At 42.1% G+C, this 13,224-nt stretch overlaps 1 protein-coding gene across 5 annotated transcripts in view; it reads left to right on the top strand.

Moving 5' to 3' along the window:
- The window catches only part of LOC311116083 (myocyte-specific enhancer factor 2D homolog), a 35,599-nt gene that overhangs the window by 337 nt on the left and 22,038 nt on the right, over positions 1-13,224 (top strand). The window lies entirely within an intron of this gene.

Raw genomic sequence — 13,224 nt, 5'->3', positions numbered from 1 at the left:
CAGCTCAGTAGTCGCATTCATAGCTGACTAGATGGTTGGGTTGTATTTGTCGGAAGAGTTGAGGTTTGCAAGCAAGGTAGGTAGGCTAATGGCTATCGGTCGGCTTCGTCAGAGATTGTGAAATGGCCTAAAAAGCACCTTCGCTAGACTACAGATGAACCCTCCATGATGGTGTGAACGGTGAAAGCTCTCGGTTTAGAACGGAAGAGGTGCGTGCACGTTGACAACAGGGCCACAACCAAAATAAGAGCTAAAGCGAGTTGCGAGCTGTCACAGCGGATACATTTTCTGCCTGTCAATTGCCGCGTTAAAAACAACTGGGAACTCGGAAAAATACGATGTCAAATCATGACGTTAGGGATCTTCAGGTCGGAAAGTCGGAGCTCTAGAATGAGGTCCGAGTTGGATGAGCGTTAAAATCTATTTTTCCCAGTTGGAGCTAGTTTTTCTCAGAGTTCCAAGTTATTTAGAACGCTCGGAAGTCGGAGATTTCTGAGTTCCGAGCTCCCAGTTGATTTACAACTGGGAACACTTACCGCGTTCAAAACAACTGGGAACTCGGAAATCTCCGACTTCAATGCGTAAAAGACAACTGGGAACTCGGGGGAAAAAAAAGAGCTCCGACTGGAAAAATCGTTTTGAACGGTCATCCAACTCGGAATTGCAAGTCTGGAACTCGGGCATTTTTATAGAACTTAGACTTTTCGACCGGACGATCAAGACGTCATGATTTGACCTCGTTTTTTCCATGTTCCCAGTTGTCTTGGAAGCGCCATCAGTCTGTCGTTCAGTCTGTGCCTACAGTAGGCTGGCTTGCTATTTTTTGCCAATTATGTTTCATAGAAAATAATAGGCTACACACAGTAGGCCATAAATTGCCCCTGGATTAACAGCAATACTTTCATTTTCAATGTAGCTGTCAATGACGAAATACTGAAGGTAGGCTAGCTATCAAAAGCAAAACGTAAAATGTCAGCGCATGCTGATAAAACTGTCAAACTTAATTTTTCTTCCGCCATTCCTTTTCTTTGCATTTTAAAATCACTATACCTCTTCAAATCTCTCATGTCATTATTGCACTTTGAAGAACTGGCTTTGAATGTTATTCTTAAAACAAGCAACAAATCACTCTAATTTGTGATACTGGGGTTTGGAGATCATATAATGCCATGTTCACTCTGTACTGCAGATAAGGGCCTACATATTTTGATGTGTATGCCTACATACAGCATTCCTTTAATATATTCTATGATTACATTTGAAGGGAAACTTGTTGCAGAGATGGTCTTTGGAAGAATTTGGAAGGCCTTGAGCACCATTCAAATATAACAGATGTTACCTCACATGGGGGAAATTTGCTCAGATCTCTGTAGCCAAGTGAGCAGTGCCATAGTACAGAGGGTATGGATTCCCTAGCTGTTAATCCACCTAAATACTGTACTTACCCTTCAGTTTATGTGTAACCTCTTGACGCATCATCAGACATTAATATTCGATTCCGGCCCTTGAATTAGATTCATAGTGGAACATTAATCATTTCAATATCACGTGACCTGGAAATTGGCGTGGAGGGTCAAATCAAATTTATTTGTCACATGCGCCAAATACAACTAAATGTTTACTTACGAGACCTTTCCCAACATTGCAGAGTTAAAAAGTAAGAAAAATGTGCTAAATAAAAAAGGAAATAGTAACACAATAAAATAACGAGGCTATATAGAAGGAGTACCGGTACAGAGTCAATGTGCAGGGATACGAGGTAGTTGAGGTAATTGTATGTGTGTTGGAGTGTCAATGTAGTGTGTGGGTAGAGTCCAGTGAGTGTGCCTAAAGCCAGTGCAAGAGAGTCAGCTCATAAAATAATAAAAGGGTGTCAATGCAAATAGTCCTGGTAGCTGCTTGATTAACTGCTCAGGAGCCTTTTGGTCCCAGACATGGCGCTCCGGTACCGCTTGCCGTGCGGTAGCAGAGAGAACAGTCTATGACTTGGGTGGCTGGAGTCTTCCACTGACACCGCCTGGTATAGAGGTCCTGGATGGCAGGGAGTACTGGGCTGTTGCGCCTTGTGGTCAGATGCCAAGCAGTTGCCATACCAAGCGGTGATGCAGCCAGTTAAGATGCTCTCAATGGTGGAGCTGTAGAACTTATTGAGGATCTGAGGGTCCATGCCAAATATTTTCTGCCTCCTGAGGGGGAAGAGGTGTTGTTGTGCCCTCGTCATGACTGTGTTGATGTGTTTGGACCATGATAGGTCCTTAGTGATGTGGACACCAAGGAAATTTAAGCTCCACTACAGCCCTGTCAATGTGAATGGGGGCGTGCTTGGCCCTCCGTTTCCTGTAGGCCACGATCAGCTCCTTTTTCTTGCTGATGTTGAGGGAGAGGTTGTTGTCCTGGCACCACACTGACAGGTCTCAGACCTCCCTATAGGCTGTCTCATCATCGTCAGTGATCAGGACTTCCACCGTCGTGTCGTCTGCAAACTTAATGATGGGAGTCGTGTGCGGCCACATAGTCATGGGTGAACAGGGAGAAGTACAGAAGGGGACTAAGCACGCACCCCTGAGGGGCCCCCGTGTTGAGGGTCAGCGTGGCGGATGTGGTGTTGCCTATCCTCACCCCCTGGGGTGACGTCCCATCAGGAAGTCCAGGATCCAGTTGCAGAGGGAGGTGTTCAGTCCTAGGGTCCTTAGCTTAGTGATGAGCTTGGAGGGCACTATGGTGTTGAACACTGAGCTGTCGTCTGAACAGCATTCTCACATAGATTTTCCTTTTGTCTAGGTGGGAAAGGGCAGTGTGGAGTGCAGTAGAGGTTGCGTCATCTGTGGATCTGTTGGGGCGGTATGCAAATTGGAGTGGGTCCAGGATGCCTGGGATGATTGTGTTGATGTGAGCCATGACCAGCCTTTCAAAGCAATTCATGGCTACAGATGTGAGTGCTACAGGGCGATAGACATTTAGACAGGTTACCTTGAAGTTCTTGGGCACAGGGACTATGGTGGTCTGCTTGAAACATGTAGGTATTACAGACTGGATCAGGGAGAGGTTAAAAATGTCAGTGAAGACACTTGCCAGCTGGTCAGCGCGCGCTCTGACTACGAGTCCTGGTAATCCATCTGGCCCTGCGGCCTTGTGAATGTTAACCTGTTTAAAGGTGTTACTCACATCGGCAAAAGAGAGCGTGGGGGGTGGGGTTCAATGCCAGCTGCCTGCATAGGGCAACCTGCCATCAGTATCTGGCTCTGAGGAGCATTCCTCGGAGAGGAGGCCTACCCCAAACTATTCAATAAAATTCCTTATTATATTCTGTCTGTCATTCAGTTAAGCCTGTACTCGATTGAACTGTATTGACGCTTTGCCTGTTTAATGGGTCGTCTGAGGGCGTAGCGGGATTTCTAGAAGTGTCCGCTTTCTTATTATTGTTCCGCTCCTTGAAAGCGGCAGCTCTAGCCTTTAGCTCAGTGCCAATGTTGCCTGTAATCCATAGCTTCTGGTTGGGATATGTATGTACTGTCACTGTGGGGACGATGTCGTCGATGCACTTATTAATGAAGCCGGTGACTGATGTGGTAAACAACTCAATGCCATCGGATGAATCCCGGAAACATATTCCATTCTGTGCTAGCCAAACAGTCCTGTAGCTTAGCATCCGCTTCATTGGACCACTTCCCTATTGATCACGTCACTGGTACTTCCTGTTTTGAGTTTTTGCTTGTAAGCAGGAATTGGGACGATAGCGTTATGGTCAGATTTTCCAAATGGAGGGAGAGGTTTGTAGGAGTCTGTGTGTGGATATGTTTTTGGCTGTAGTTGCACACGTGACCTGCTGGTAGACATTTAGGTAATACGGATTTCAGTTTTCCTGCATTAAAATCACCGGCCACGAGTGTTTGCTTATGGCCCTATACAGCTCGTTGAGTGCGATCTTTGTGCCAGCATAGGTTTGTGGTGGTAAATGGACAGCTACGAAAAATATAACTCTATTTTTAAATAGTTTAGTATACAATTTATGAGGTATTCTAACTCAGGTGAGCAGAATCACGAGACATCATTAATATTATAGATCATGCACCAGCTGTTAATGCACCGCCCTTGAGTTTACCCAACGCTGCCATTCTGTCCTGCCAATTTGTATAGAAAAAACAGATGGATTTATATTTTCCTTGTTCAGCCACGTCTTGGAGAAACAGAATACATTTCTTCAGATCACATTGATAGGATAGGCACGACCGGAATTAGTCCAGTTTATTCTCCAGTGATTGCATGTTCGCCAAAAGAACGGAGGGTAGAGGCGATTTATCCACTCGCCGACGTAGTCTCGTCAGGTATCATGCACACCGGCCTCTTTAACGCCGCATCTTCCTTTTTCGAGTGTCAGGGATTTGGTCCAGGATGAGCAGTATATCCTTCGCCGCCAACTCATTGAAGTAGAAATCCTCATCCAAATCGAGGTTAGTGATCGCTGCTCTGATGTCCAGAAGCTCTTTTTGGTCATGGGAAATGATGGCGGAAACATTATGTACAAAAAAAGTTATGATCATTGCAAAGAAACAAACAAATTGGCACAATTGGTCAGGAGCCCATAAAACGGCTGTTATTCCCTCCAGCAGCTGCTATTCCCTCCAGACTAAGAACCGGGTCCCAAGGGATTCGGTTCTTAGTCTGATTCAAATGCTGCTGCTCAGGTAGAAGTAGGCCAAACACAGCCTTGTGCTTTGGGGCCAGTCTGAAGGATACTCGATCATGTAGATTTCCATCTCTCTGGGTCATTTAATTAATACATTCTTTAAAATATACTTGTCTAACACAACAGGTTATGTGCTACAATGTAATGAAGTCTCATCATGGTTACTTTTGGACGTCACTGTATGTCGTACTGTATTGGGACATTGACAATTTTGTTATTTTGGCTCAGTAATCCAGCACTATGTACACAAACAGCTTTAATCTGAGGGTATTTTCATCCATATTGGGTGAACCGTTTAGAAACAGCAGTTTGTGTACATAGTCCCCCCATTTTAGGGGACTAAAAGTATTTGGACAAATTAATGTGCATTAAAGTAGTCAAAGGTTTAGTATTTGGTCCCTTATTCCTAGCACTCAATGATTACATCAAGCTTGTGACTCTACAAACTTGTTTGATGCATTTGCTGTTTTGTTTGTTTTAGATTATTTTGTGCCCAATAGAAATTAATGGTAAATCATGTATTGTCTCATTTTGGAGTCACTTTTATTGTAAATAAGAATAGAATATGTTTCTAAACACCTCTACATTAATGTGGATGCTACCATGATTGCGGATAATGCACGAGAAGCCGGTGTTTGGAGGATATATTGACATGGGTGTTCGTCAAGGGCCGGCAAACCGTGCCAATATATCCTCCAAACACTGGCTTCGAGGGCATTATCACTTTTATACAACGGGTTACCAACAGATTCAAATAATGATTTACATATTTTCATTAAAGTTATTTTGATTAATTTATTCATACTATTTCATCCTTCCACAAGATATAGTCCCGACACAAATCTAGGTTGCTATCCAAGCTGGCTGGTCGTTCGTTCTATCGGTTCGGTTGCTAGAGACGCGACCCAGTCGTTCAGTCTTTTTGTTCTGTATCTATGGACATTGACAAATGTTCCATTGCCATACTGGCTGGCAACGTTCTTATCCCTTGCTTGATAGCTAGCCAATTACGGCTAACTTACTGTCACGTCAAAAAGTGTTTGCATTTGTTTAAGCTGTTTTCTAGTGACATTTATTTGGATACATCATAACAATGAGCTAATGAGGTGCGATTTCACCTGGCATAGAAAATGTGCTCATTCGTCAGGACACTGTTGTTCAGAGTAGGGCTGTGGCGGTCACAACATTTCGTCAGCCGGTGATTGTCAAGCAAATAACTGTCGGTCTCACGGTAATTGACCGTTAATTAACATAAACACATTTAGCATCTCCTGGCTTCCACACAGCCTACAAGCCACTGATGCAGACCTTTGGAACATCTACAATTTAAAAAGTCTAATAAATCCATGTAATATAGCCTACACCTTCACAATAAATCCATTATTTATTTTAGACAGGTCTAAAGAAGCATGATATGAAGAAAATGTAGTCTATTTCAGAAGAACAGAATAGCATACTCTGAGTTGTCCTTTTGTTAGGTCCTGATCTGGCTATGCCAAATGGCTGTGGGCTACAGTAGTTCATTTAGCAGACAAGATTTGCTTAGAATTCTGTGGCGTTATTTTGTAGTATGAAGAATACAATTGAACAAAGCTGAATAAAATAGAAAGGATATTTTCTCCAAACGATTTGAAGCAGTGCGCACGTGCAGCTATTCTGTGTTGAGCGGTTAACAAAGAAATGGGTACTATATGCTTAATTTAGAGTTATTCATGTGACTTTAGTTCTACAAACGTTGGGCTATATGCTTTGATTTTTTAAAATACATTTTAAGACTGCATGATGCGACTGAGCTCTGCTTTGTTTTTTGAATGAGAGACTCCAATAGTCTCTTATTCACAGTTTGACAAGCACTTGATAATGCCTCGAATTTCACGGCGGCATCCCCTTTGTGGCTGTAATGCACCCTAAAAAAATCCATGCCTTTGTTGTACCCTTCTCCCTGAGTGCTGCGCGCTGTCCATCATGTGATCGGGTCTTTCTCACAGGCTACAAGTGAAGACCGACGCAACTGCGTGCGTCCTTATCCAATTCAGAGGTGCATATTGAAGATATTGGAAGAACTGTCCACATTTACTTTTCGTAAGCCTAACGAACAGCAAAAGCACTAGCCTATGTCAATCTGCTATCCCCCATAGTACAAAAATCGACCTATTCTGTGCGAGAAATAAATATTCCAAACATAGTCTGGGACAATTGTGGGATGCAATAGATCCCAAATTAATAAAAAAACATGTTTTACGTAATGTGGCTGCACAACAGATCAGAACATTTAGCTTAAAATGTTGATAAACTATTAGGCTATTTCTTCACATTATAAGTGCAGCAATGCGCACATGGCAGTAGGCTAAAAGCGGGAATGTTCCATTAGCGGGAAAACACAATTTTCAAAAGTGACCGCAAATGCGATTATGCATGTAATGCTTTTATTATAAAGGTGCATTTTTATGATAAATTATCTTCCCCAAACTTGAAACTCACGCACTGCTTATGTATGCCAGTTAGGCTCTAAACCCCTTGTAAAGCAGATTAATGTGCTTAATTTTAATAAGTTTTTTGGGCACTTTAGTTGTGAAACAAACCTTATCAAAACATATAGGCCTATGGGCTAGGCTAGATGAGGTGTGACTATGATTCGAAAAAGTCGCCCCAAAAAAGGCTTTCTTATGCTGGGCATCATTCACAAGTGATAATATATAATTCACAAGTGATAGGCTAATATTGTCACCCATCAGACTATTCTTGATTTAATCTTGTCTTTTACTAAATAATATATGTGAAATTTGATTTAGAATGGACCATTTATCATGCACCGGTCTCGAAACCGGGGCAGCGGAAAAAATACATGTCATCTATGCACTCAAATAGTGGATGGAGGACGCTTTTCCTGTGATTCATTTTCATGCCAGCCAGGTAGGCTATACTACTGTTGTAAAGATAAGCCATGTGCTTAATATTAGGAAAGTTGAGAAATAAATATAGTAGGCCTAGCCTATAGAAAGCTGATGGGATCTTCCTCTAGGCCATCACTGTTTTCTCCCGCAATTGCATAGCTTATAGAAATGTTGCGCAACATGAGCTCATGGGCTCTCATGAAGTGTTTGATTAGATTTTCGATTACATTTGCATTGATGTCAGAGTGATTAGAGGGCCAATAGCGTGCTGAGTACCAGCAGTTAGCAAGTTTGGTAGGCTACTAATGACCATGAGCAGCATCAGCGCTTGGAGAAGCCTAATTAACGTGACTAAACGGTCACATGGAATTTGACTGCCTTCATGACTCGTGACCGCCGGTGTGGCGGTAATACGGTCACCGCAACAGCCCTAGTTCAGAGGAGCTAGCCAACAACACAGCTAACACAATCACTTCAAACTGAAGCTGGAAAGACCGCAAACTAGCTGCACTTCGTTTAGTTTGACCTTTTTTCAATTGACATTTCTTTGTATATATCCACAAAAATGATGCCAGTTGATTCATGATTTCGACTGGCTGATAAACGCTGCCTGCCTGTCTGTCTCATCCCCTGACAGGTTCATTACTGGAGATCGAATTTGAATATTGAAACAATGTTGCAAATGTCAGAGACAGACAGCAAGGTTTATACAAATCTCCGCTGTTGAAAACTAAATGTTAGTCTAAAAGAAATGTGAGAATGTCTAGATGCTTTTTATAGTGGAGATCAAGTTTATAAAGTGCCTGGCTGGGCTGATGAGACAGTGGATTGTGCAGTCAGATGGAACAGAGTAAATAGCCATTTCAACGTCATAGATTTAGCCGGTGGTAACTTGTAGAATAGACACCAGCTGGAGTGCGGTTTTAACCAATCAGCATTCAGGATTAGACCCACCTGTTGTATAATCCTGAATAAATAGTGACTAATGAGTGAGAAAGTTAGACGCACAAATATCATACCCCCAAGACATGCTAACCTCTCACAATTACAATACCAGGGGAGGTTAGCATTTTTTGGGGGGTATGATATTTGTGCGTCTAACTTTCTCACTTATCATTATTCACGATTCATTCAGGATTAGCCATAATCATGGTAGCATCCACATTTTAATGTAGAAGTGTTTAAAAGCAAAAAATGTTAACAATGTTCGTCAAAAAGTTGATGTCCTCTCAAAATGTTAATTGTAAACATTGTTTCTCTTCACCAAATCTTCAACATTAACAGTAGCTCCTACTGAGTTACACTACAGGATAAACTATAGTAATTGAGATAAAGGCTGGCCTGGCTTGTTTGTATTTAGTTGGCCACAACTTTTAAAGTTGTTTAAAGTTTATTTTAAAGTAGGCCTTTCAATTGTCTTGTTGAACTGAAGGAGCAGGGGCCCTGAGGGCTTAACAATGTTTGTCCTCGTGCATCAGGATTGGATTGATATCAGGAGAGATGAGGGTTATGGGGAAAGCTGTTGGGAACAACAGATGCTACACCTCTAAAACCTTTTGTTAGATCTTGTATCGTTAAGAAGGCAGGTCCATAGCATAGTGGCATTAAATAATTGTGATTTGAGAATGTTTTGCAGTTCTCTGGTGTGACACCACTATGTAACAGGGTTTTTTCTTGATCAAAAGTGGGCTTAGGTGGTGGGTGTGGCGTTTTTGAGGATCTTGGCGGTGTGGCCAATTTCCTGCAGTTCTACAAATATCTCCATGGAGTTGTGAGAAATTGTTGCAGTTTTAAAGCTTATTTCCTACAATTCTACACATTTTGCCATGGCTAATGATGTGTTCTTTTGCTCAAACGTAATAACATAATCTATTCTGCTAAATTGTTTTTGGAATTTGTTATTCTCCCTGACAGTCTAGCTTTTAGTTTGGTATTCGTTAGTTCTCAAATATAGTTATTTAAAAATTGATAGGTCCATTATCTTTTCTAAATACTTTCTGGTTTTAGTTGTTTTAAGTTTACACTGAAAGTTTTTCCATCCCGATTTAAAATAAAATGTATATATTTTACTGTTTGGACTTAGGCGACCCGAAAAAACTCTTAGGCCGTCCGCCCAAGGATTTCAATGGCAGACAAATCCCTGTGTAATACTGTTCACCATGTACTCTTATGGTCACTCGTTGACACACCAGGAACTCACTTATTGACTGTCACGAGAATTTCTATCTCTAATTAATCAAACTTAATGCTTTGAATAATTCCCAGAGGGTGTAAGGCTCTGGTTTAATCATGAATTAAACGAAGGTCCGCAACCAACAATAATGATCTGTATGTTTTAATCATGGAGAGCTCTGGCGCCAAAAAATACATACACAGCCTTTATACGCCCTGACACACAAAGGCACTTTGCTCCACCCACCTTTAAACAGCTTCTCAGTCCCCTTCACCCTGGAATGCTTTCTCAGCAGTTTCTAACTCCTCCCCCTCTGTTAGTGGGTTGACACTACATTATAAATCTAACACCGTTCACACATGTATACTGTATTTGGGGTGAAATCCTTTAGTCATTATTCTTAAAATACAAATTAATCTATCATTGACACAATTTAGTTCACACCTGTCATGTTCCTCTATGTTCAGCTATTGTGTTAGACCTGACTGCCCCTAGTGACAGTAAACCTGGCTGCAACGTCACCCTTGGCAGGACCTGTGAACGCTCTTCCCTCCAACAAGAGTTTGCTATGGGAAGCCAATGTGACAGGATTCATTGTAAAGAGACTCCATGTAGCCCTGGAGTGTGGGACTTCTGGCGCATGAGAAGATTGAAGATGTCGGAGGTCATCTCCATCAATAGAAAAGGTCAGAGGAGAGGGATGTGAGGCGACAAGGAAAAGTCTGATATTCAAGAGGGCCATAATGAAATTAATATGAGGAGAGGTTATAGAGAGAGAACCCAATAGGTCTAGGTGAGTTTCATGGTGGGATAAGAGTGAGTGATCAAGAAGGCGAAGCTGTATCTAAAAATACTAATCATCAGGTCTCTACCTCTGAGCAGCTCTCTGCATGTAACCCAGCAAAGTCTTTGTAAACCACTGAATCTAGACTCACGAAAAAAGACAGAACTGACATTTTCTCAACCTACACTCCATTGTGAAGTAATAACGACGGATCCCTCCTCCATTAGCTGGAGTCAGATAACCGATGAGTACTATAAGCTGCCCTTCTCTTCAAGGCTTGGTCCTCATTCTAGGGCTTTGCCCACATTTCATTGACCAATGCGTAATATGCTAAAAGGTCTGTGCCACTGATTACTGTACACCACTCAAACCGACAGATGCCTAGCCTGGCTTGATTACGTTCTCTCTCTCTCTTTTAATCAGTGGACTTTTTCACGGGGTGCGAAAGGAGCCAGTTGACGTTTCAAGGGGGCGTCCAGGCAGGTCGATAGAACCAAGGTGACTGAAGGCCTGCCCTTGACAGATAATGAGGCGGTCTCTGTAAGGTCTTTGCAACCCGGAGCGGTCCATTTCAGACTAACATACTTTCCTGCCCGAGCCTGTCCAAAGTGTCTGAGTCTGGGCTCGAGTTGAAAGCCACGTCTCTCCTTTAGCTCTGAGGTTCCTGTAATGTCACTGACCGAGTGAGCCCGGTTCTGCTCTGGCTCAGCATGAGTCGAGCCGCGGCCTCATTATCTTTGCGTCTAATCAGTCCTCCAGCCAGCTCTTAATTGAGCCATCAGCGCCTTCAGGGGGAGGATGGACGTGTCAATTAGAGTAATGAGAGGGAGTAGCCATGCCGAGTGCAGCACAGGGAGAACATGCCTTGCAGAGCAGAATCCTTGTTCTGGTTCATTCTACGGCTAATCCAATAGACCAACTATAGCCTAATATGTTAGCAAAGTCAAGAACTTGTTAGGTTGCAGAGTTTTTACTCCTCGTATGTCATTCAGTCTCCCCCCATGCTGCTTGGGCCTTTGCTGCAATATCTCATGTTGAGGTATGCAGGGTCAGCCTCTCAACCAGCTACAAATTAACCCAGTCTTGATTTTTGACAATTGGATGGAGAATATTTTTGTGTGGGAGACTTTGGGTTCTAAGCTTTTGTAGTTGACTCTTGGTTATATTATTTATTTGGATTTTGTCCTATGGTATACTGTTGGTTTGGCACATCCACAACTGAATCACTGACCTCTCCAGCTGCTGTTTACTATTGTTCTGTTGAGAAAGGGGCAAGTGCAAATAGGCTAAATTCATCCATTTTTTTACTGGAAGAAAATATTACAAATCTGGAATAGTGCATGAACAGACATTGCAATCAAGGACTGACCTCATTTTCAGGAGAGGGTAGAAAGCGAGTTGTAATGTCCAGGATTACCATGAATATGGTGATATTACATAAAAAGCAATTTTCTTGCCCAATATTGACATAGTCACTTACATGCAGTTTCCCTCGATAGTGTCACATTGTGCCATAGGCTTTTATCCAGATTAAGCACTCTCGAGCGAATGTAATGTTTGATAATGGAAATTATCACAGGGAATGAACCCTTGGGTGCTTTTGGAGTTCATTTTCCTGTCATGGCCAACGACTTCAGACTGTTAACTGTCTGTGACCTACATAGGCAAAGCCCTGCTCTAACACTGTCTTTAATGGCACTTGCCATCATATAAACACACAATGTAATTTTGTTTTCAGTTGTGATATTGGAATGGAGAGCTTTGGTAGCTTTATCTTCTGATGTGGTGTTTGGGCAAATTAGGTCATGTTTAATTCACGGTAAATGTGTTTGTGTTCACGTGAATGTATTTAGCCCTGTATTTACAACTCAAGGCTATGTGCCTGTATTGCTTATGCATGGAACGTTTGCATGAACATGTTGATGCTTTGTATCACAAATTTTTGGGGGATATTTGAGGACATTTGAAGAAGGTTTTTTGGGGGGGACAAGAGGGGGACGAGAGCCATGAGAAAACAAGTTTTGATCAGTCATGGAAATAAGTGTTGAAAACAAATTGGCTCCCTATTTAAAAATAAGATGGAGTACAAGCGATGAAGGAAACATAGTTTTGGTGCAGGTACAACCAACTAGCGCAAACATAATATTGCAATATTGTCAAACTGATACGATATACAGTACCAGTCAAAAGTTTGAACACACCTACTCATTCAAGGGTTTTTCTTTATTTTTACTATTTTCTACATGGTAGCGTAATAGTGAAGACATCAAAACTATGAAATAACACATGGAATCATGTAGTAAACAAAAAAAGTGTTAAACAAATCAAAATATTTTATATTTGAGATTATTCAAATAGCCACCCTTTGCCTTGATGACAGCTTTGCACACTCTTGGCATTCTCTCAACCAGCTTCACCTGGAATGCTTTTCCAACAGTCTTGAAGGAGTTCCCACATATTCTGAGCACTTGTTGGCTGCTTTTCCTTCACAATGCGGTCCGACTCATCCCAAACCATCTCAATTGGGTTAAGGTCGGGGGATTGTGGACGCAAGGTCATCTGATGCAGTACTCCAGCTCTCTCCTTCTTGGTAAAATAACCCTTACACACTCTGGAGATGTGTTGGGTCATTGTCCTCTTGAAAAACAAATGACAGTCCCACTAAGCCCAAACCAGATGGGATGGC

This window comes from Coregonus lavaretus (genome assembly GCF_964263955.1).
Source record: "Coregonus lavaretus genome assembly, chromosome: 3".
In the NCBI taxonomy this organism is placed as follows: Eukaryota; Metazoa; Chordata; class Actinopteri; order Salmoniformes; family Salmonidae; genus Coregonus; species Coregonus lavaretus.
Note: the sequence above shows the minus strand (reverse complement) of the source record. Positions and strands in the feature narration are given on the sequence as shown.